Source organism: Accipiter gentilis, chromosome 10 (genome assembly GCF_929443795.1).
Source record: "Accipiter gentilis chromosome 10, bAccGen1.1, whole genome shotgun sequence".
Classification (NCBI taxonomy): Eukaryota; Metazoa; Chordata; class Aves; order Accipitriformes; family Accipitridae; genus Astur; species Astur gentilis.
The window spans coordinates 1,516,068-1,535,390 of NC_064889.1; the positions used below are offsets into that span (position 1 = coordinate 1,516,068).

Sequence of the window (19,323 nt, forward strand, 5' to 3'; positions counted from 1 at the left end):
AGCTCTGCACATACCTATTCCACCAAATCAAGCTCTCCCCAGTCTCCCTCTAAGTCACCCACACCCCCCATTTATTCTCCCTTTGCCCCTCCACGCTTTTGCTCAGCCAGTCTCTACCTTGCCTTTTCCATGGATCTCTGCCACTCTCGCAAACCATTGCCCCTACACACCAACAACCTGCACGGCGGTCATGGTCTGTGTTCAAGGGCAGACGCTGCCCTACGTCCCCAAGAGGCTGGAAGTGCTGCCAGGAGATCACCATCTGCCCTGCAGCAGTGTCCCCGCCGTAGTGCTCACAGCAGGCTTGGAGGCCCCCTCAGATAAATCTGAGAGGCAAAGTGGGGTCTAATATCTCGCCTCACCCTGGTTGTCTCCACCCAGCTGCCTTCTCTTCTTCCCTGGAAGCAGCAGAGACACCAGCTGGGGGGTGAAACCATCCCCCCCTCCGGTGGCAGGATATCCCAGATGCCCGGCTGAGGACAAGGCGCTGGGAGCTTCAGCTGTAGCCCCTGGGGTTACGCCTCTCAAGGCCTCTGCAAGGCTGGCAGCAGGTGCCCGTCATGCTCAGTGCAGGTCCCAACTGCAAATCTTCGAGTGGAGCCTAGCCCTGAAACTCCCAGGGAGCCGGGTGTCATTGCACAGGGCACGTGATCAGCAGGGCAGAGAGGGCTGGAGCAGGTAGTTGTGGCCGAGTGGTGAAGGCGATGGACTAGAAATCCATTGGGGTTTCCCCGCGCAGGTTCGAATCCTGCCAACTACGGGGCGCAGTTCCCTTTTGGGCTCCCTGCAATTGACCACGCTGCAGCCAGCAGTGGGACTCAGCTCCACACTGTGCCTGGCGCCCAGGGACTCAGTGAAAGCCCTTTGCCTACAGCACTTGTCTGCGCCTTCCCCCCACCACCTCAGAAATTCCTGGATGACAGGGAAATCCTGCTCCCATTGACAAGGTAGGCAGGTTGGGGAAGAGAATGGACCAGTGCCGAGTACCAGCCATGACAAGAGGTCCACCGTTGTTGGCTCTTGAACAGAACTTAAGAGCCTGATCTCACCTCAGACCTCATGCAGAACAACCCTACCAGCTGTCTGTCCTCCCTAGGCCTGAACCTACAGCAGCTCACCTCCAAAGACAGCCTGCACAGCATGGCCCTCATTGCTAAAGATGAAGGGGAGGCACCTCCTGGATCTGAGATCTTGCCAGCACTCACAAAGTGTCCCTCACTTTAGGTCTTACAAAGGCAGACTGGTGTGGAGCAGCAGGCAAGGGGTGGGGGTGGGGGGAAGGGAAGGGGCCAGTGCCAACTATGAGCTACAGAATGGGAGAGCACAGCACGGCACAGCACCGGCAGGGCAAGGCCCTCACCACTGGTGTGAAAGGCAAGGCACCAACTGCTCGACAACTTGCTTAGAAGAACGAACACTGCCTAGGACTAAGGGCTTTTACCTGAGCGTCAATGTCACCTGACGACCCAACCTAGACTGGTTCTCACTGGCTGACAACACCCCATGCAGATGATAAACCAATGGGAGATTTGTCTTTCAAAAAAAACCCGGGTATACAGCCACGGCCAGAACAGCAATCAACCTGAATCTAGTATAAAGCCCCTCCACCTGCACGGGACATTGGTTTAGAAGAATGAAGATTAACACCCCACAGAGCATCTGTCCACACCACCTGCCCGGGAGAAGCACATACTGATCTTGGGAGCAATAGTAACTGATTAGCCCACCCCTTAACATGAGTAATTTGATTGGTTGACACAACTGTATTGTAAACATATACCAACCCTGCTTTCCTCTGTCTCGGGGTCCTCCATGCGTTAGGCTGGGGCTCCACTATGTGCACAGCCAAATTAGGAGTATTAGTTCCCTTGTGGTAATTCTACGCTTGGTGATGCTAAGCGTCTTTGTCTCCGTCCTCGGCCGGCAAAGAACGGACGTTGACACCGGGCACAGTCCCACAGCCCCCTGGGAGCTGGACTTCTGGGCAGGGTGGCAGCCCTCCTGAGCTCGCTGGAGAGCAGCTGCCCTCTGCCCTGCAAAGCAACAAGGCTGCCCCCTCGCTCCGGGGTTTCCTCCAGTGCCTGCAGAGCCAGCTTGGGTGGCCAAGAAGAAAGTCCCCATGCAGGGTTATGGGCAGGAGATGTGGGGAGAAGGGCAAGGCAAGGCCCTTGAGCTACCCACCCCAGGCCCAAAGGAGGTGAACTTTGCAGAGAGCCCATTTTCTGGCCCGCGTGAGGGCACAGGACAGAGGAAGGGAAGGAGGCATGAGGGCTGGCAGTGCCAGGGAGCATCAAGCAGGGCCGTGGGAGGTGCCGTCAGAGGTGCTGGGGGGAGCAGAGTGGCGCAGCGGAAGCGTGCTGGGCCCATAACCCAGAGGTCGATGGATCGAAACCATCCTCTGCTAATTGGCCCTTTTATTCCCTCCTCCTGACAGCTGCTGCCCCTCCCAGCAACTTTTAACCTGCACTGCTCTAGCTCTCTGGGCACCCATGGCCCTCCTGTTCCGTCAGCCCCTTCTCTCTGCCACTGCCACCTTCTTTCTCCTTTGCCTTCTTAGGTGCCAGCACTCCCATAGTGCCCCTCGGCAAGGCAGACGGGTGGCTGTGGAGCAGCAGGCAGAGCTCCCCCCACAAGGAAGTGGGTGGCCTGTGGACACAGGCATTTCTCCCTTCCCATCCGGCAGCTCAATCCCAACTTCCCAGCCGCAAGCAGGGACCTCCAGGAATCTGCAGGTGGGGAGGAGGAGGACAAGGCTGCTGCTACTTTGGCAGACACCACTGCAATCAGCTTGACCATCTGGAGGGTTTCTCCATCCTAGTCAGTTTGCTGCCGTGCTCACTCGCAGCTCCAGCCAGGAGCAGGGCTGAGTAGGTATTCCCAGTGGGCACTGTATTGGCCATACGTGGCTAGGTGTTGGCAGTGGTGGGGAGAGGGGCTGCTGCAGGGTGGCCTCTGTGGGGAAGAGCTAAGGGGCTGCCCTGCACCACACACACAGCTGGTTCCAGGGGCCTCCACAACACTGAGCCATCTGCAAAGCTTGTGGCACCCGGGGCACCCATGCTGGCTGGAGCAGGTGGATATTCCTGAAGGAATTGCAACCTGCGGAGAAGGCACGCCAGTGAAGACCTTTCCTGATGGGCCTGAAGCCTGTGGAAGAGCCCACACTGAAAGAGATTTTCCTGTTCAGGAGCGCAGCATGTGGAGAACCCATGCTGGAGTAGTCTGCAGTGAAGGAGTGCAGCTGAGCCTGGAAAAATTGGGAGGCATGGCGGTGTTTTCTTTGTCTTCTCTTGCTCACTACAAGACAAAACACACACATAGCCTGAGACTTTCCCTCTCTTCTGGCTTCTCAGGACTGGAATTCAGTGCTGGACACCCACCCCCTCACTCCCACGTGCACATCAGCAGGTGCTCTGAACCCTAGACTGTACCACAGGTCTGTGCAGAATCCGTGCCTGGAGCCCAGGCCTGGTTTGTCCAGTGTCCTGCTCCAACCCTGGGCAGCCCCTGATGCCAATCCACTCTCCCCACTGGCTAGTGCAGCTTGAGATTTCCTAGCAAATACCCCTCTCTCTCTCTCTAACACACACACACACACAAAAACACCCCCTAACCCCCCCAAAACCAGAAAAGCACAGTCTGACAGAAATGAGCTAGGAGAAGAATGCAATGAAAACAAGACCAATCGCATTCTTGTTCTTCACGTGTCTGGAAAGGGTTTCCAGGATGAGTTGCTCCTTCCCCTTCCCAGGGATCGAGGTGAGGAGGACCAGCCTGCCGTTGCCCCCATTCTCCTTTGTGCCTTTTGGGAAGACAGGAGTGACAATGACTTTCTTCCTGGACTCAGGAGCCTCTCCCAGTTGTCGCGACCTTTCAAAGATAATGGAGAGTGGCCTCTTCTATGGGTCTTTCTTGGCTGAGTGCTTCACGTGCTTCCTGGCAGCAGGAAGATAGCACGGGTATCTGCAGGTGAGCTCTCTGCTACCTGAGTACCTGACTGGCCGGAAGCCAGAAGATCGCTTGCATGTTGACTGTGAGTTGGCTCTGCAGGCAATGGGCCATCCACAGGAATATCGCTTGTGCTAAGTGCTCGTCTTCATTCCAGAGTGGATACCACTGCACGGTATATCTTTTCATATCCAAACACTTCTTGGTCCAAAGGAAGCGGACAGTCCCTGAGAGGGAGATCTGAGAACATGCGGGCATGACAGTGTCAAAAACGGCCGTCCGGCAATCACAAAGCAATAGGAGAACCCATGGGGAATGACGCTGTCAGAAGTTGCCTCTTCCCTTTGTTTAGCGAGTGGGGGCTTCCTTGCCTGACGTGCTTCTGGGTACACAGGTAGGGTTGGCTGGTCCTGGCAGCCAATCACAGGTCTGCCTGAGAGCAGGTGGGTACGACGGGGTCCAGAAATGGCTGTCAGCCAATCACAGAGCAGTAGGAAAACATGGTGGTTATGGTGCTATTTAATAAGAAAATGGCAGCTGAAAGAAAATGGTGCCCCCCGTGTATGTAGGGGAAGGTACGTCCTGGTCACGTGTACTTCATCATTCATCACTGCCGGCATGGGCATTCACCAAAGCAATCATCCATCACCAAAACCAGTGGCAGCACAAGGCAGATTTTAGCCCAGGAACACGTAATGCGCAGAGTCCTGCAACACAAATTGCTTACTGATTGCTGAGCTACTACTGCACACGTCTACAAGCTACGGACATATCCATTGCCTAGGAAGAAACCCAGGCTGGTTGCTGTGCCTTTTTAATTCAACCAAAGGGTACATCATGCAACCACACGTTAACCCAGGACAGTGTGATCGTGACTCCAACTGCGGCAGCCTCCGACCACGCTACCTCAGCGTTATGCCCTCTGGTATTCCCCATGGGCACTGTATTGGCTAGCCATGGCAAGGTTTTGGTAGTGGAGGGGTCAGGGGGTGCTGCAGAATGGCCTCTGTGGGAAGAGATAAGGGGCTGCCCTGTGTCAGACACAGCCAGTTCCAGCTCCACAGTGGACCCACCGCACAAGACAGCTGAGCCGCCGTCAACATTGGTGGCCCCTCTGTGAAAACATATTCCAGAAAGGGCAGAAAACGACAGGCAGAGAGAGGTGGGAGGAAAAAACAGAGTGGGTGAGAGCAGAGACACATCCTGCTTGGACAGGTAAAGGAGTTTGGTGTGAAGCACTGAAGTTGTCCCGGCACAGGGGAGAGGAAAGGCGATGTTTTGTGTTTGTGTTTTTGTTTCTCACTACTTGCATCCGTTTTAAGTGGCCAAGAATTGATTTTGCCCAAGTCAAGCCTGATTTTCCAACAAGAGTTTTGGCTAAGCCGTGTCCGTGTGTTTATCTTGAGCCATGAGATTTCTCATTGTGTTTTCAGTGCTCTGCATCGCCCTGCGGGTGGGGAAAGCAGTGAGCAGCTGGGTGGGCGTTTGTCTGTGCTTAAACCACCACAGGTACGTACACGCAAACGCACCTGCACCTGCATAGTACGTGCGCAGCTGGCCCACATATGAACGCAGATGGGGAGCGTGACCATTACCAGCATCCAGGAGCTGGAGTTTCCGTAGCCAACAGCTCAGAGGCAGAGAAGGACACCCACGTGCCAGCAGGTTGAGGTCGTGTGTATGTGTGCAGGGGGCTGGAAGGAGGAGGCGGGAGAGTCTGTGAAGCGGGGGAGCAGGCAAGAGGGCAGTTGGTGACCTGGCAGAGCAGGAGGCAGGCAAGAGTGGGATGTGGAGGAGCAGGAGGGAGGCCAGGCTCTGGGCTGGAGGAGCAGTAGGCAGCAGTGCATCCAGGAGCGTTGGTGGTATAGTGGTGAGCATAGCTGCCTTCCAAGCAGTTGACCCGGGTTCGATTCCTGGCCAACGCAGACTAGCTTTTCTTCTGCCTGGCTGCATCGTGCCTTCCCCATTTAGCAACAGCAGGCTGCAGGGGCTGCTTTATACCATTCTGAGATTTCAGGCAGTGTTGAAGCACTGCAGCAGGTGCCCAGAGAACCTTGGGATTCTCCATGCCTGGGTGTCACACTCAAGTTTCAGTGGGGCTCAGGCACTGTGCTACCTGCTCTAGCTTTCGGGCTAGCCCTGCTTTAGGCAGGCATTTGGACTAGTGACCTCCTGAGATGCCTTACAGTCTACCTCCTTCCATGAAGCAACAATTCCCAGAGAGCTGTGCCCTCCCTCCTTCCTCTACATCACGGGCAGTAAGTCAGCCTCTTCCCCGCAGGAAGGGGAGCCCGCTCATTGCTCGGCACTTGGCGCATCTCCTGTCCTTTTGCCTTGACTCTCCAGACCCTTTCCCACACGCTGACCCCTTGAGACCGACACAGCATTCCCCCAGGTGTCGGTGTGGCACAGCCCTCCTTGCCCAGCATGCCCAGCCCTGAGCAGGGAAGAAGGAAGCACCCTTGCTGCCCCAGGAACCGTCCATGAGGCAGCGCTGCAGGCCAAGTGCTTGGCTTGCCATCCCCTGGGGCTCTGGAGGGAATGGAGGAAGTCACGGGAAAGGCAGACGTGTGCCTGGAGCCCTTGACAGGACACTGGCGTGCGTAGAGCCGTAATTCACTGACGGTTCCTTTGGTTGCTCCCCTGAAGGAGTGCCTTGGGCTTTGGGAGATGTGTCGGAAGTGTGCTGCGCCTGTGCTGGGTACTCCGGTTCCATGCGGTACGAAGCGCGTGTAGGAGCTGCGATCACCAGTCCGCAGCCCTTGGTGGGAGCAAGGCAAGGGTGCTCCCAGGATACATCTCCCCCTGCAGCAGTGCCAGGAGGAGGCTGGCTGAGGTGGGCTGGCTCTGGCAGCTGCAGGGTGCGGACCAGCAGCAGCAGCAGCAGCGGGTCAGGATGGCCGAGTGGTATAAGGCGTGTTGCGTTCAGGTTGCAGCCTCCCTGGGAGGCATGGCTTCGAGTCCCACTCCTGACAGGCTCTTCTCTCTGGCTGCCCCCCTTCATGGTTTCTCTCTCTTGGCCTCTCTCTTCAGTGGAGGATTCTTGCCCCTCTGGGGGCTCTGCTCAGCCTGCTGACCAGGTCTTGCTGCAGTCCCAGCTCCTGTAGAAGGAGAAATGTGTTGGAGCGGCGGAGGAATGCACATAAGTCGACCCAATATGAGTGATAGAAGTGATTCAACTTTATTTGCACGGATAGCTCATATTTATACAGTTTGTGATAATTATGCCTACTAGTCCTAATACGATTGGTACATTGCTAATGTTTATTCATTACTAAAACACACCCACTTGTGATTGGCAGCTACGCGTGTTCAGTAACTTTCTCATGAGAACTTCTTCAAAAGTTACTTGTGAAGTTATGCCAAGGTCACACCGTCCCTGTCTTTCTCCTGATAACAGCGAGACCAGCTGTTGTTTTTCTCCCAATATCAGTAAAGCCAGCTATTTTCGGCCAAGGCCTAGTCTTGCTGCTCAAACTGACGTTCTTTCACACAGAACTTTGCTCAAACAACTTTTCCACAGGCCCATGTCCTTTTTCAGCAAGCCACTTCCCAACAATTCCCCCTTTTTCTTTTTGTGCGAGTAGAGCTTGGTGTGTCAGCTTTGAGACTCCTCTCATCATGTACCCATACACAATTCTAACTATTACACAGATTAATTTCAATATACCCAGCCATCGTAAGGCTTCCTTAATCAATGACATTAGCCATGGTGTTATCCCACCGAATATTGACTGTAACACCCCATCAAACCAACTAGTTTCTTGCTGGATCTTTGTGTATGTTTCTTCAGCCAATTTATCTGTTTGTGAATAGATTGAGGTAAAATTTTAACACCTGCTGTATTGCCCTTTGCAAAGATCTGTGAACACAACTAATTAAGCACAGTAAAAACAACATTATACCTAATAAAATACATAAGCACACAAAAAGAGGTTTGATTAATAGCTTTAGCTAGTGACACCCAAACATTCTTACTGTCCCATGGCGTTAACCGATGTGGATCAATCACCGGTGTCACTGTCATACTGCTTACTACAGTCAGTGTGTTCCATATCAATCTCAGCATAAGGTTTCAAATTTATGGGTAAATCAGGAACGTATCTGCCAGACATGGATGATGTGACTTCTTTTTTTTGTCCAATTGCTGCCAAGGCTTGCCATCCCGGTGCACTTAGTTGTCTTGTAGAAGTTAAGCTATCGCTGCCCCTCAATAAATTCAGCAGCGGCTGTAAGTCTGTATTTGTAATACCAAAACAAGGTTGAATCCACTGTAGGTCTCTGTTTAAATCTTTCTCCCTCTTTTTGTTTTTGAGCAATCCAGGCTTGCTTAATAACTTGGGATGCCATTTTCCTTAATAAGCTGAACAAGGTAAAACTATTACAATAGCTACAATCACAGTAACTACAATAATGCCCATAATTCTTTGAGCCAACCTGTTACCCCTAATGACCCAGACCATGAGGACTATGAGGAAAATGAACCATCCATACATTCTTGTGCCATCTTGCTCCACGAACTCAGCCCAGCAATCAGTAGGTGCCAGCTTTCCGTGGGCGTCCCCACAGAGGCAACGATGGCCTCACCGTACACCAGCCCGATGTTCTTCGGAAAATCCCGGTATTTATACATTTGCAGAGGAACGGGTTTTAGCACACGTGGCCAGCGGGTGCCAAAAGTCCGCCTCGGTTGCAATCTATGACGCATGTGCTCGCTGGCCAGGCGCGCTGCACGAGTCATAGCCATCTTGTCTAATTGGTTCGTGGGCTTTACGATACAGTTGCGATGCACAGAGAATCTTGACCTGTTATTTTAGCCAAGGTGACCTATACATTAGTTTTTGGCTGAGGTGGTATTCATATTGCCACATCATCTATGATGCTCCAGATGATGATGGTCGCGCACACCGAACAGGAGTCCATCGTGGGCCTGTATCTGTGGAAACACAATCAAACTCGTTCCCAGGTTATTAATGGAAATAGACCTTACCCCTAATTTTGGCTTTAACTAACTTTTACATTTACCCCACACTGTCTTCCCGTAATCACGCTATGTTTAATCAAATTATGCTTAACACACTTTTTACCTAAAGCAAGTTCTATATACAATAAGGCACGCTGTTCTAAAAACCTGTCTGAAGGACTCAGTGTCCGCTAGTAATACTCTATTAGTTAGAATCTGTCGGATCAGTGGCTTCAGCACCCGCCAGTGCCGTGCCAGTTGCCATTGGGACAATTCTGGGTCCAGCATCAGTGCGAAGCCATGGCTTGACCCACTTAGCCAGGATCTCCCAGTAAGTTTTACTTCTGCTGATCCGCACCATTTCCCGGATTCTGGGTCCTTATACATTACCATGATTCCTGTACTTTGTTGCGTCCTTTCTGCCTGTAAAAGAACATGATGCACTACCATTGGTGGGTCTTTGTGATCACCTGTCAATCTAAGGTAATTTAGCACAAATAAGGCTTTGGCCAATCGTTCCTCTGGGAGTAAGCCCTGGGTTCCCCCTTTTTGTTTTTGCAGCATGTTCTTTTAGGGTTTGGTTGGCCCATCCGACAATAGCCTGTCCTGTGGGAAGATGTGGAATACCGGTACCATGATGAATTCCCCACAAATTACAAAATCGAGCAAATCATGTAGAACCATAGGCTGGGCCGTTGTCCGTCTTAATTTCTTTAGGCACACCCAGTACTGCAAAAGAAGCATGAAGATGTCATTCAATACGTAAGGCCTTTTCTCCAGTTCATGCCGTGGCCCACATGGCAGCAGGATAGGTATCAATACACACGTGCACAGAACGCTTTGCACCAAACCACTTGACATGGGTGACATCCATTTGCCACAACTGCAATGGCAAAAGACCTCATCGGTTAACCCCACAGCCCAAGCCGAGCCCGTCCTCTTGACAATCAGGGCATGCTTTAAAGATACCTTGGGCGTCAGTAAGTGGTAAGTCAAATTGCTTTGCTAACATCCTAGCGGGTTGGTGCAAGAGCGCATGTGATTGCCGTGCTTTGTTGAAAACGATTCCCTGGAGGAGGCTTCCGTGGCGCTGCAACCAATTGGTCAGCTCTGTCATTTCCCGTTTCTCATCTGCACAGTGTTCTCATACCCAAGAGTTCTACCAGAGGGGTCATATCGCAATTAGTGATACCGCAAAGATTCCGCACCCACCGGATATCTCCCACAAGCTTCTGGACATCATGTAACGTTGAAATTTCTCATGGTATTTGAACCTTCTGAGGTTTAACACTGCTTACATCTATGTGCCACCCCAAATACTTCCAAGGTGCTGCCTCTTGCACCTTTTCAGGAGTGATTATTACTCCGCGATGGCTTAAGATGTCCTGAATTGAGTTAAAATCTCATCCTGTGGCAAGTTACTGAGGGAACTGCTTTCTTACAGGCTCTGATGCCCAGGCCACATACACCTGACGCATCGTGGGGGAATTGCGCATTCATTGTGGTAACACGACCCAATGGTATCTCTTATAGGGATCTGCCTTGTTAATTGATGTTACCGAAAAGGCGAACCGTTCAGCGCCATCTGGGTGCAATCTTTTAAATTTATAATTAACAAATCCCATTCTTCTGGAAGCATAACTGGAGATGGCAAACCTGGCTGCAGGGCTCCCATACTGTCCATCACCGCATTCACAGCTCTGAGATCATGTAACAGTCTCCATTTCCCACTTTTCTTGGGAATGGTAAATATTGATGTATTCCATGGACTAGTAGAAGGGACAACATGTCCCGCTCTCAATTGGTCTTCAACTAACCCTTGTATTTTTAGCAGCCTTTCAGAATTTAGCAGCTACTGATCAATCCAAACAGGCTCATCTGTTTTCCAGTTAATTTTCAGAATTGGCTACCCCTCAGTGACCGCTCCTAAAAAGGATGCATCACTAACATTGCCTTCATTTGGCTCAATAAATCATGGCCTACGAGGCCAAACAATTCAGTTGGGGTAGTCATGACATACGGACACGTCATAATGTGTTCACCATCGGGGAACACAAATGTAATCGGTAGCTGACTTACTAAGGTGGCTTGTGTGCCCCCTATCCCAGCAATACCAAAATTCGGATTGATCGATGGCCATGATGGAGGCCAAATGCATCATAAAATAATCGTAACATCAGCTCCTGTATTGATTGTCATTGGTTTCTTGACGACAACTCCATCGGGCCCTTCCAATTGCACTACCTTTTCTGGTTTACCTCTTCTTGTGTCCATGGCAAAGTATACCTGCGGTTTCCCTGTGGAGCCGAATCCACCATCTCCACGTTGTACTTCACCTGGGTTCGGAACACACGACCTGAATGGAACTAATTGTGCTATTCTGGTACCTTTAGGAATAGAAACAGGAGGGATTACAACATGAATCATAATTTTCACAGTCCCACAATAATCTGCATCAATAAGCCCTGGGAGCACCAGAATTCCTTCTAGAGCTGTTGAAGATTGCCCCATTAAAAATGCACTAAGTCCAAACCCCAATGGTCCCTTTATGTTGACTGCGGTTTCCACATCCACTCCGGAGCTTCCTGCGGTGGCGGATCTGGTGGTTGCGAGGCTGCCTGAGGGCTGGCAGCTAAAGCCACTTGCATTCGTGTCGCCGCGTGAGGGGCCTTCGCAGTCGGTGTAAAGTTTCCCTTCTTCCTGTATTCTTGGTGGTATGGTTATCTTTCTTACACTTGTTGCAGCACTTACTGTTAACGGTACCTGTACATTTGCTCCTAATGTGTCCACGTTTGCCACAGTTAGAACACTTGACCAAGGGTGTCTTACTGGCCTTGTGTTTCTTTGTAGCTCCTTGGAGAGCTGTGGCAGCATAGGCTACTTTCTGTGAGTCCACTGATCGATCCGTGTATTCTATCATATCAACGACGTCTGAATTTTTCGTCAAACTACACAATGCTTTGTGTGTCTTTTCAGTAGCATTTTCAAAAGCGAGTATTGAGGTATCAGCGTATCAGCAGAAAAAATGAATTGCAGTATTTGGTGAGTTAACGCAAATTTGATTCCGTACTGACTCACAGCATTCCTTAATTTCTCAATGACCTTCCAGTCAAACACCTCCCATTTTTTCTGTCCATTTGATGCAATAACTGGGAATGCTTGGAGCATAGTCCCTTCTATAATGGCATCTTTTATTACACCCCTCCAATGTCTCTGCCTTTCTTCTGCAGTGGCTATTACAAGCGGCTATTACAGGCGGCTCCGCGTCTATCACGGGTGCGGTTGGTTTCCCCGTCTCTTTTCTGCATTTCCTTTAACAATTCTAACATTGTCTCTTTTTGTTCTATTATTAGAGTAGACAAGTCCTTGTTTGCATTATTCGAATCAGGGTGTATGCTAGGTATAATTTGTTCATGTTGAACGGTGGTATCTGGGGGCTGTGTTTTCGTAGGCAGATTTTTACTCACTCCCTGATTCTGTAGGGTTTCCTTTAATCGTACGGTTAGGGAGGCTTAGGAACTGTCGGATGGCTGATTAATATCGGCAGTCCCAGGGAGTGGAGCAGAAGTCAAGGGCACAAGAGCAGGCGAACAAGCTCCAAAAAGTCTCTCTCGCTGCATTATGTTTTTCTCCCCGCTTTTCCCTTTCACTTGCGGTTGGAGAGAGAGAGCAGCAAAAGCAGACGCAGACGCTTTACGATCTGCTTTCATTTTTTACAGAGTTGTCTTAATCAATTTCCATAAAGTTGCAAGATCTTTAACTTCTTTAGACCCGTCACTAATTTCATCCCATAGGGAGGTTCCGATAGCATTCCAGGTACTAAGCTCAGAAGCTGTACCCACACTAATTGAAAGGTTTCTGTCCTTGCTTCATTAGTTTTTTAGCTGATTTATCATCGTCAGTTACCATATCCCATAATACGTCTCCTAATCTACGCCATTCACTCTCCTCAAATAATAAATCCGGATTCTTAAAGCATCCCTTAACACAACCTAAAGCAACTAATCCCAAAACTTGCTTAACGCAATTTACCCCCTGCTTTTGTAAAAAGCATTGTAATAATTTTAGGGCTACCTCTTGATCCATTGCCGGCCGGCTTCTTGATACTCCTTGGTGCTACCTTGATTAAGGCACCTCGGTTAAAAAGTCTTTGCAGCCTTTTTCCAGTAGCCCTCACTGACGGCGAACCCCTTTTGGATGGTCCAGGCACGAGAGTTAACACACCAACCAAGACGATCAGCGTTCGGTTAATCTTTTGCCCCCCAGTCGCTGCTACCGGTGCTTCTCAGTGTCCGTCGCTCCAATTCCCCTTTCTTCGGCCCCACGTTGGGCGCCATTTGTTGGAGCGGCGGAGGAATGCACATAAGTCGACCCAATATGAGTGATAGAAGTGATTCAACTTTATTTGCACGGATAGCTCATATTTATACAGTTTGTGATAATTATGCCTACTAGTCCTAATACGATTGGTACATTGCTAATGTTTATTCATTACTAAAACACACCCACTTGTGGTTGGCAGCTACGCGTGTTCAGTAACTTTCTCATGAGAACTTCTTCAAAAGTTACTTGTGAAGTTATGCCAAGGTCACACCGTCCCTGTCTTTCTCCTGATAACAGCGAGACCAGCTGTTGTTTTTCTCCCAATATCAGTAAAGCCAGCTATTTTCGGCCAAGGCCTAGTCTTGCTGCTCAAACTGACGTTCTTTCACACAGAACTCTGCTCACACAACTTTTCCACAGACCCATGTCCTTTTTCAGCAAGCCACTTCCCAACAGAAATGGAGGTACCCATGCTGCCCCACCAGTAGCAGGTGGGTAGGCCTAGAACAGAATCATGGAAGGAGGAGAGCCCCTGGGGAACTCCACTTTTCCACTCTCCCCTACAAAAGTGACATTCTGCATGCCTCTCCTCTCCCCTGCAATGTGGAGCTTTGGGCATTCTTCAAACATTCATCCACAAAATCCTCTCTCCCTGCTTCTGCTTTCCCCTCCAACAACCCTTCTGGTTGGAAGGAATTTCAGGGAGAGTGCATCCTCCTGCTTCTGGCAGGCTCCCACCAGCTGATCAGTGCTTTGTCCTTTTGGGCCATAAAATACCTTCAGGACAGACGTTTCACAGCCTCTCTGGACCCCTGTTCCCATGCTTAGGCACCCTCCGGGTGATCATCTGTGTTTGTGTAGCCAGTCACAAACCGCCTGCTCAACTTCTGACGATGGCGCTCATCCTCCAGCCATCGCAGTAGCCTCCTGGTAGGCACCAGGAGGCTCCTATTAGATCCCTGCTAAGCATTTTCTTCTCCCAGCTGAGCAAGCCTTGGGTCCTCAGCCTATCCTCACAAGGCCAGAGCTCCCTGCCCTGACTATCCTAGCGATCCTCCGCGGAACATGCTCCAGTTTATCATCGCCATTCCTTGGTTCCCCAGATAGTCCTTCTCCCCCCGTTTTGGAGATGGGGCAACTTTTCCCTCTCCTTTGTCATCAGGGAGCTCCTCTGCCCTCTGCTTCCAAAGCTGGAGAGCCCCTGCGATGCATCCTTCCCTCTTTCAGGCCCAGTGGCACACTCTGTAGGTGGCAATCCAGGATGTGGCATTGACCAGCAGGATTTCAACACCCAGAAAGTTTCCCTGAGCTGGCAGTTCCTCACCAGCAAACAGGGACAGCACCAGTGGGAAGAGGGACAGGTGGGAGTAAAGGCCCACCAGTAAGAGGCCGATGCGGGCATGGCAGGCTCTCTCCAACACTGCTGACAGGACAGAGGCATCTTCACACAATCCCACCACAGGTTGCACGAGCACTGGTGGCATTTTTCAGAAGGACCCCAGTCAGGAAGTATGAGCCACAGAAGAGGTCCTCCTGTGCACACAGGAAGAGGAAGAGGAAGAGGGGACATGCACAGGGTGGTATCAGAGCATGCCGGAGCATGTCGGGATTCATGCTGAAGGAGCTGGGATTGTTCATCCTGGAGAATAGAGGGTGAGGGGGCTTCTGCTATATTAAGGTAGCTCTCTGGCTTGCCAAGGCCTGCCCTTAGCCAGAAATTTCTTGGGAGTGCAGGACACAGGAGTGGCTTGGCCTCCTGCGTGAGCCAGCCTGGCCTGAGCTGCAGCTCCCAGGAGCTGGGGAGCTCTGGGAGATCTCTGGCTGCCCATTGAAGCCTGTAAGGGGGGCACAAAGTGTCCTCCCCGCAGTGTCCCGCAGGGAGGAGCAGCATCGGAGGCTGCAGTGGACGGAACATTTGCCGTGACCTTGAGGAAGCAAACAGTCTGGGGAGCACGGGCAGCCCCAGCAGGCAGTGCTGCCAGGAAGGAAACCAAGGACAAAATACCCCAAGCAAGGAAGCTGCCTTGTGGGCACTGGCACACACAACCCACTGGCCCAGAACCCTTTCTCCCCAAGTGCTGGGTGAGACTAGCAGAGCCCCAGGAAGACCCTCCATTGCTTGGAGAAACGCTGTCTCAGCCCCAGAAGGGACATCCCTCCTCCTGCAGCGGCACAGCTTCTGCATGGGAAGGGGCTGTCCACCTCTTTGCAAGACCTTCAGAGACTGGGCCCTGCTCTTGCTGCTCCCAGACACTCCTCCCACCCTGCTCGGTCCTGCAGATCCCAGGGATGGATGAGGAAAGCCCTCAGCGATGCTGCTTCTCTGGGACATGCTTTCAGATTTGTGACTCTCTGGAAATTCAACCCTTCTCCAGTGACTAGGTGTTTCTCACGCCCTCTCTGAATGTAACTCTCCATTTGAAATCTTGGGCTTGGGCACGGCAGCCTGGTCTGTCCTGTGGGTTCAGAAGCACCAGCTGCCAGCCCAGTGCTTTGGGCAGTCCAAAGGTACCAGGCGGTTGCGTCCTCAGTGTCCCGGGCTAAGTGTGAGATCCAGCAGAGTGTCTCCGCATGTGTTTCCTCCTGTCTGACTGCTGGGAGGAAGGGCCCTGCTCTCAACACACAGGCTCAAACCCTGCCACAAGGAGGGTAGCTCCAGTGCAGCTTCTCCCCACTGTGTGCGTGGACCCTTGGCCAGGTGGACCCAGGGCATGTGGGAGAGCTGCCTTGAGCTAATAGTAGAATTCACCGAAGTCTGGACCAGTCTGGAGCAGCCTCAGGAGAGAAAAACCTCATTCTCACTGCGGGAAGGGCCGCTTTGGGGCAGAAGGGGACAGCGTGTCCTGCAAAAGAGGACCAGGCTCTGAAGTCAGCCAGGACTGTCCCAGCAGAGGAAGGCAGTCCAGCTTGTGCAACCCATAACAAGCTGCCTTGGGTCCTCCTGCCAGCTCTTCCCTCTGTTGAACCACATCCGACAGCGTGTCCTGCAAAAGAGGACCAGGCTCTGAAGTCAGCCAGGACTGTCCCAGCAGAGGAAGGCAGTCCAGCTTGTGCAACCCATAACAAGCTGCCTTGGGTCCTCCTGCCAGTTCTTCCCTCTGTTGAACCACATCCCCTGCCCTCTCTCTTGGTCGCCCCCTTCGGCAAGGTCAGGAGCTTGGCTAGGACCGCAACCAAGAGCACGGATATGTTGTTAGCGGCTGCTTAGTATGAGGTACAACGTGAGAACAGGACAGGCAATAACTCCATAACACGATTTAGTGGGCATGGATGATGGTTGGACTCGATGATCTTGAAGGTCTCTTCAAACATAAATGATTCTATGATTAGCAGCCTTGCCTTGCTGTCAGGGCAATGGTTTAATGCACTCTCATCTTCCGTCCTTTCCTGTGCTCCCAGCCCTGGGACTGACACCAGTGCCCCTTCTGCTGCCCTGTGCCCACCAGCCGTCTGCAGCTTTCCTGAGCGCTGGACCTCGCCCCCTCTCTGCTCCCTTGGTCTTGATGGCTGCTCCTGGATGAGGGCGTCCAGCAGTGGCTCAGAGAATCACACAACACCTGAGGTGAAGAGCCTGCACTCCAAGCCTGGCTCAAAGCAGCCTCAAGTGGAGGAGGCTATTCAGGGCCTTGTCTGCTTGGATGTGGGACACCTCCAAAGATGGAGACGCTACAACACTCCCTGGGCAACCGTTTCCCGTCTTTCATTACCACTGTGTGTGGCAGTACTTGTATTCCCACCCCTGTCCATTGCTTCTGGTGCCATCCATTTCTCTGAGGCTTTTCTGTCTTTCTCTTGCCTGCTTGTTTATTTTTGGTGCTCTGGTATCAGTTCAGGGAGCTCCACCCACAACTGGCAGTGCCCCGTGCATGGGGACAGACTCACGGTCGTGGGAGAGAGCAGGTTCTCCCTCTGCCTTTATCCTGGGGTCGGCTGGGATAGAGTTTACTTTCACAAGGAGCTGGAGGGGGCCCAGCCAGGACAGCTGACCCGAACTAGCCAAGGGGGTATTCGATACCGTATGATGTCATGCTCAGTATATAACTGGGGGAGCTGGCGGTGGGGGGGTGAAGGGATCACAGCTCAGAAATGGGCTGAGCATCAGGTTCTGTGCGGTGAGCAATTGCACTGTGCGTCACATGCTTTATATATTCATTGGACAGCAAGCAGCCGTGTGGTGCTTAGTTGCCAGCTGGGCTTATCCCACGACATCCTTGCAGCTATGTTGGCGAACGGAGCGGGGAGGAGAACAAACCACCACGAGACTCCAGCGGTGCTGCACAGAGTCTTTAATGAGAAGGAGGAAATGCAGTGGCATGGAACAGAGACCAAGAAACACGTCTGCAGGGTTCAGGGAGGCACAGAGAATGGCCCATTTCCCAAGAACAAGCTCCAGGCAAAGCGCTTGCCTTTCCCCATTCCGATTGAGCCGGTGGCAATGCCAGCCCACCAAGAGCAGGCCCTAACTCCGGCACACTCCCTGCGTCAGCAGGAGGTTCAGCAAAGCAGAAGAGAACGAGCCCTTTCCTGAGGAGCTCAGAGCAAAGCAGAGCCACAGGAGACACGGCGAGGCCTGCAGTGCAGCGAGGAGCAGCAGGCACAGGTGCCTTCTGCCCGGTGGGATGAGGACACTCAGCCCACCTGCAAGCCGTGGCTACGCTCCTGCTGCTGCAGGATCCCTGTCTTCCTTGGTGCTCCAAAGGGGATGATCTGCTGGCTTCAGCAGTTCAGACCGCAGCGGGTGGGAGGCAGACACAGCCCTGACCCCCCCAGACCAAGGGAGCCCCCAGAAGAGATGGGAACCCCCCCGGCGCTGAGGGAGCTCCCAACAGCAGCTGACAGCGAGGATCCCACGGCTGTGCTCTGAGGGAAAGAGGTGAGGATGGGGCCCGGCAGGGTCACCACCACCGGAGAGGCCTGGATGGCCACCGTCGAGTCAGCGCAGCGGGCGACACAGGGCTCACTGCAGCTGCTTGCAAGTGGGGTTGGGCCGGAGGCGCCGCAGGGCGTTGGGAGACAGGGTCTGAAGCAAGACATCTCTCGGCGAGGCAGGCAAAGCTGAAACACAGAGCAGGCAGGGAGCATGAACCTCAATAGCAGTCTGTCTGTCTTTTCCTCAGCTCTCTCCGTGGAGACTCTGTGGTTTCAAAACTCCCGGTACGCCTACGTTTGCCACGGCAATCATCGTGCCCTCTGAGTTTGCACAGCACAGGAAGGCTGACCCACTTTTGGAATAGGCCCCAGCGCAGTGGCTTTAAAGCGCCTGTGGAAAGACTGATCATACCCCATCTCCATTGTGGCTTTGAAGATGGCACTGGATGCACTTGGCCATTTGGTTAGAGATGGCCTCCTGCAGGTGCATGTTCTGGTGCGCTGACCCCCCTGCAGCTGAGCCCCATTGATCCCCTTCAGCTTGAATGAGCCCAGGTCTCCCCAGCCACCTCCCCCAAAAGGCAAAGAGATTGCAGCCCTTCAACAGTTGTATGGCAGGGCAAAGCTGAGGCAGCCCAAGTATCAGCCTCAGTAGCCACCAAGACAGCAGTTCAGCTCACAGAGAGAGATGGAGGGGACTCAGGCTTACCTTGCTCCTCGAGGAAAGGGAGGCAAGACAGGAGGATGCAGAGCCTGGAGCAGCGCAGGCTTTTATGCTGTGTCCCAGAGCCCGGGGGGGGTGGGTACAAACATTCCTTGCTCATGAAGCATCTTAACACCTAGTAGTTGAAGCTTGATGAGGCCTCTCTGGTGATTAAGCCCTTGCCTCTTTCACCTGAAATGTTCTGCTTCCACTTCATACCACCTAGAGTCATAGAATGAATCATAGAGCCGTTTTATGTGGAATGGAACTTAAAGATCATCTTGTTGCATCTCCACCTGCCGTGGGGAGGGATGCCTTCCACTAGATTATGTTCCACTAGATCAGGCCCTCCAACCTGGCCTTGAACACTTCAGGGATGTGGCATCCACAACTTCTCTGGATGACCTGTTCCAGTGTCTCACCAGCCTCACAGGAAATAATTTCTTCCTAATACCTAATCTAAATCTACTCTCTTCCATTTTAAACCATCACACCACATCGTATCACTACACTCCCT

At 52.2% G+C, this 19,323-nt stretch overlaps 1 long non-coding RNA gene and 3 other non-coding genes across 4 annotated transcripts; 3 read left to right on the forward strand and 1 right to left on the reverse strand.

Annotated features, from left to right (window-relative positions):
- The first annotated feature begins 678 nt into the window (after nt 1-678).
- Nucleotides 679-760, forward strand: TRNAS-AGA (transfer RNA serine (anticodon AGA)). The gene has a single exon. It is a non-coding gene; the product is annotated as a tRNA-Ser (tRNA).
- Nucleotides 761-2,332: 1,572 nt separating this feature from the next.
- On the forward strand, nt 2,333-2,404 carry TRNAM-CAU (transfer RNA methionine (anticodon CAU)). Its single transcript has one exon. It is a non-coding gene; the product is annotated as a tRNA-Met (tRNA).
- A 3,397-nt stretch (nt 2,405-5,801) lies between these two features.
- On the forward strand, nt 5,802-5,873 carry TRNAG-UCC (transfer RNA glycine (anticodon UCC)). The gene has a single exon. It is a non-coding gene; the product is annotated as a tRNA-Gly (tRNA).
- A 2,867-nt stretch (nt 5,874-8,740) lies between these two features.
- Nucleotides 8,741-13,312, reverse strand: LOC126044027 (uncharacterized). Its single transcript, XR_007507554.1, has 3 exons — nt 12,986-13,312; nt 11,198-11,298; nt 8,741-9,640 (listed from the first exon to the last, which is right to left on the reverse strand). It is a non-coding gene; the product is annotated as an uncharacterized LOC126044027 (long non-coding RNA).
- Between the last annotated feature and the right edge of the window lie 6,011 nt (nt 13,313-19,323).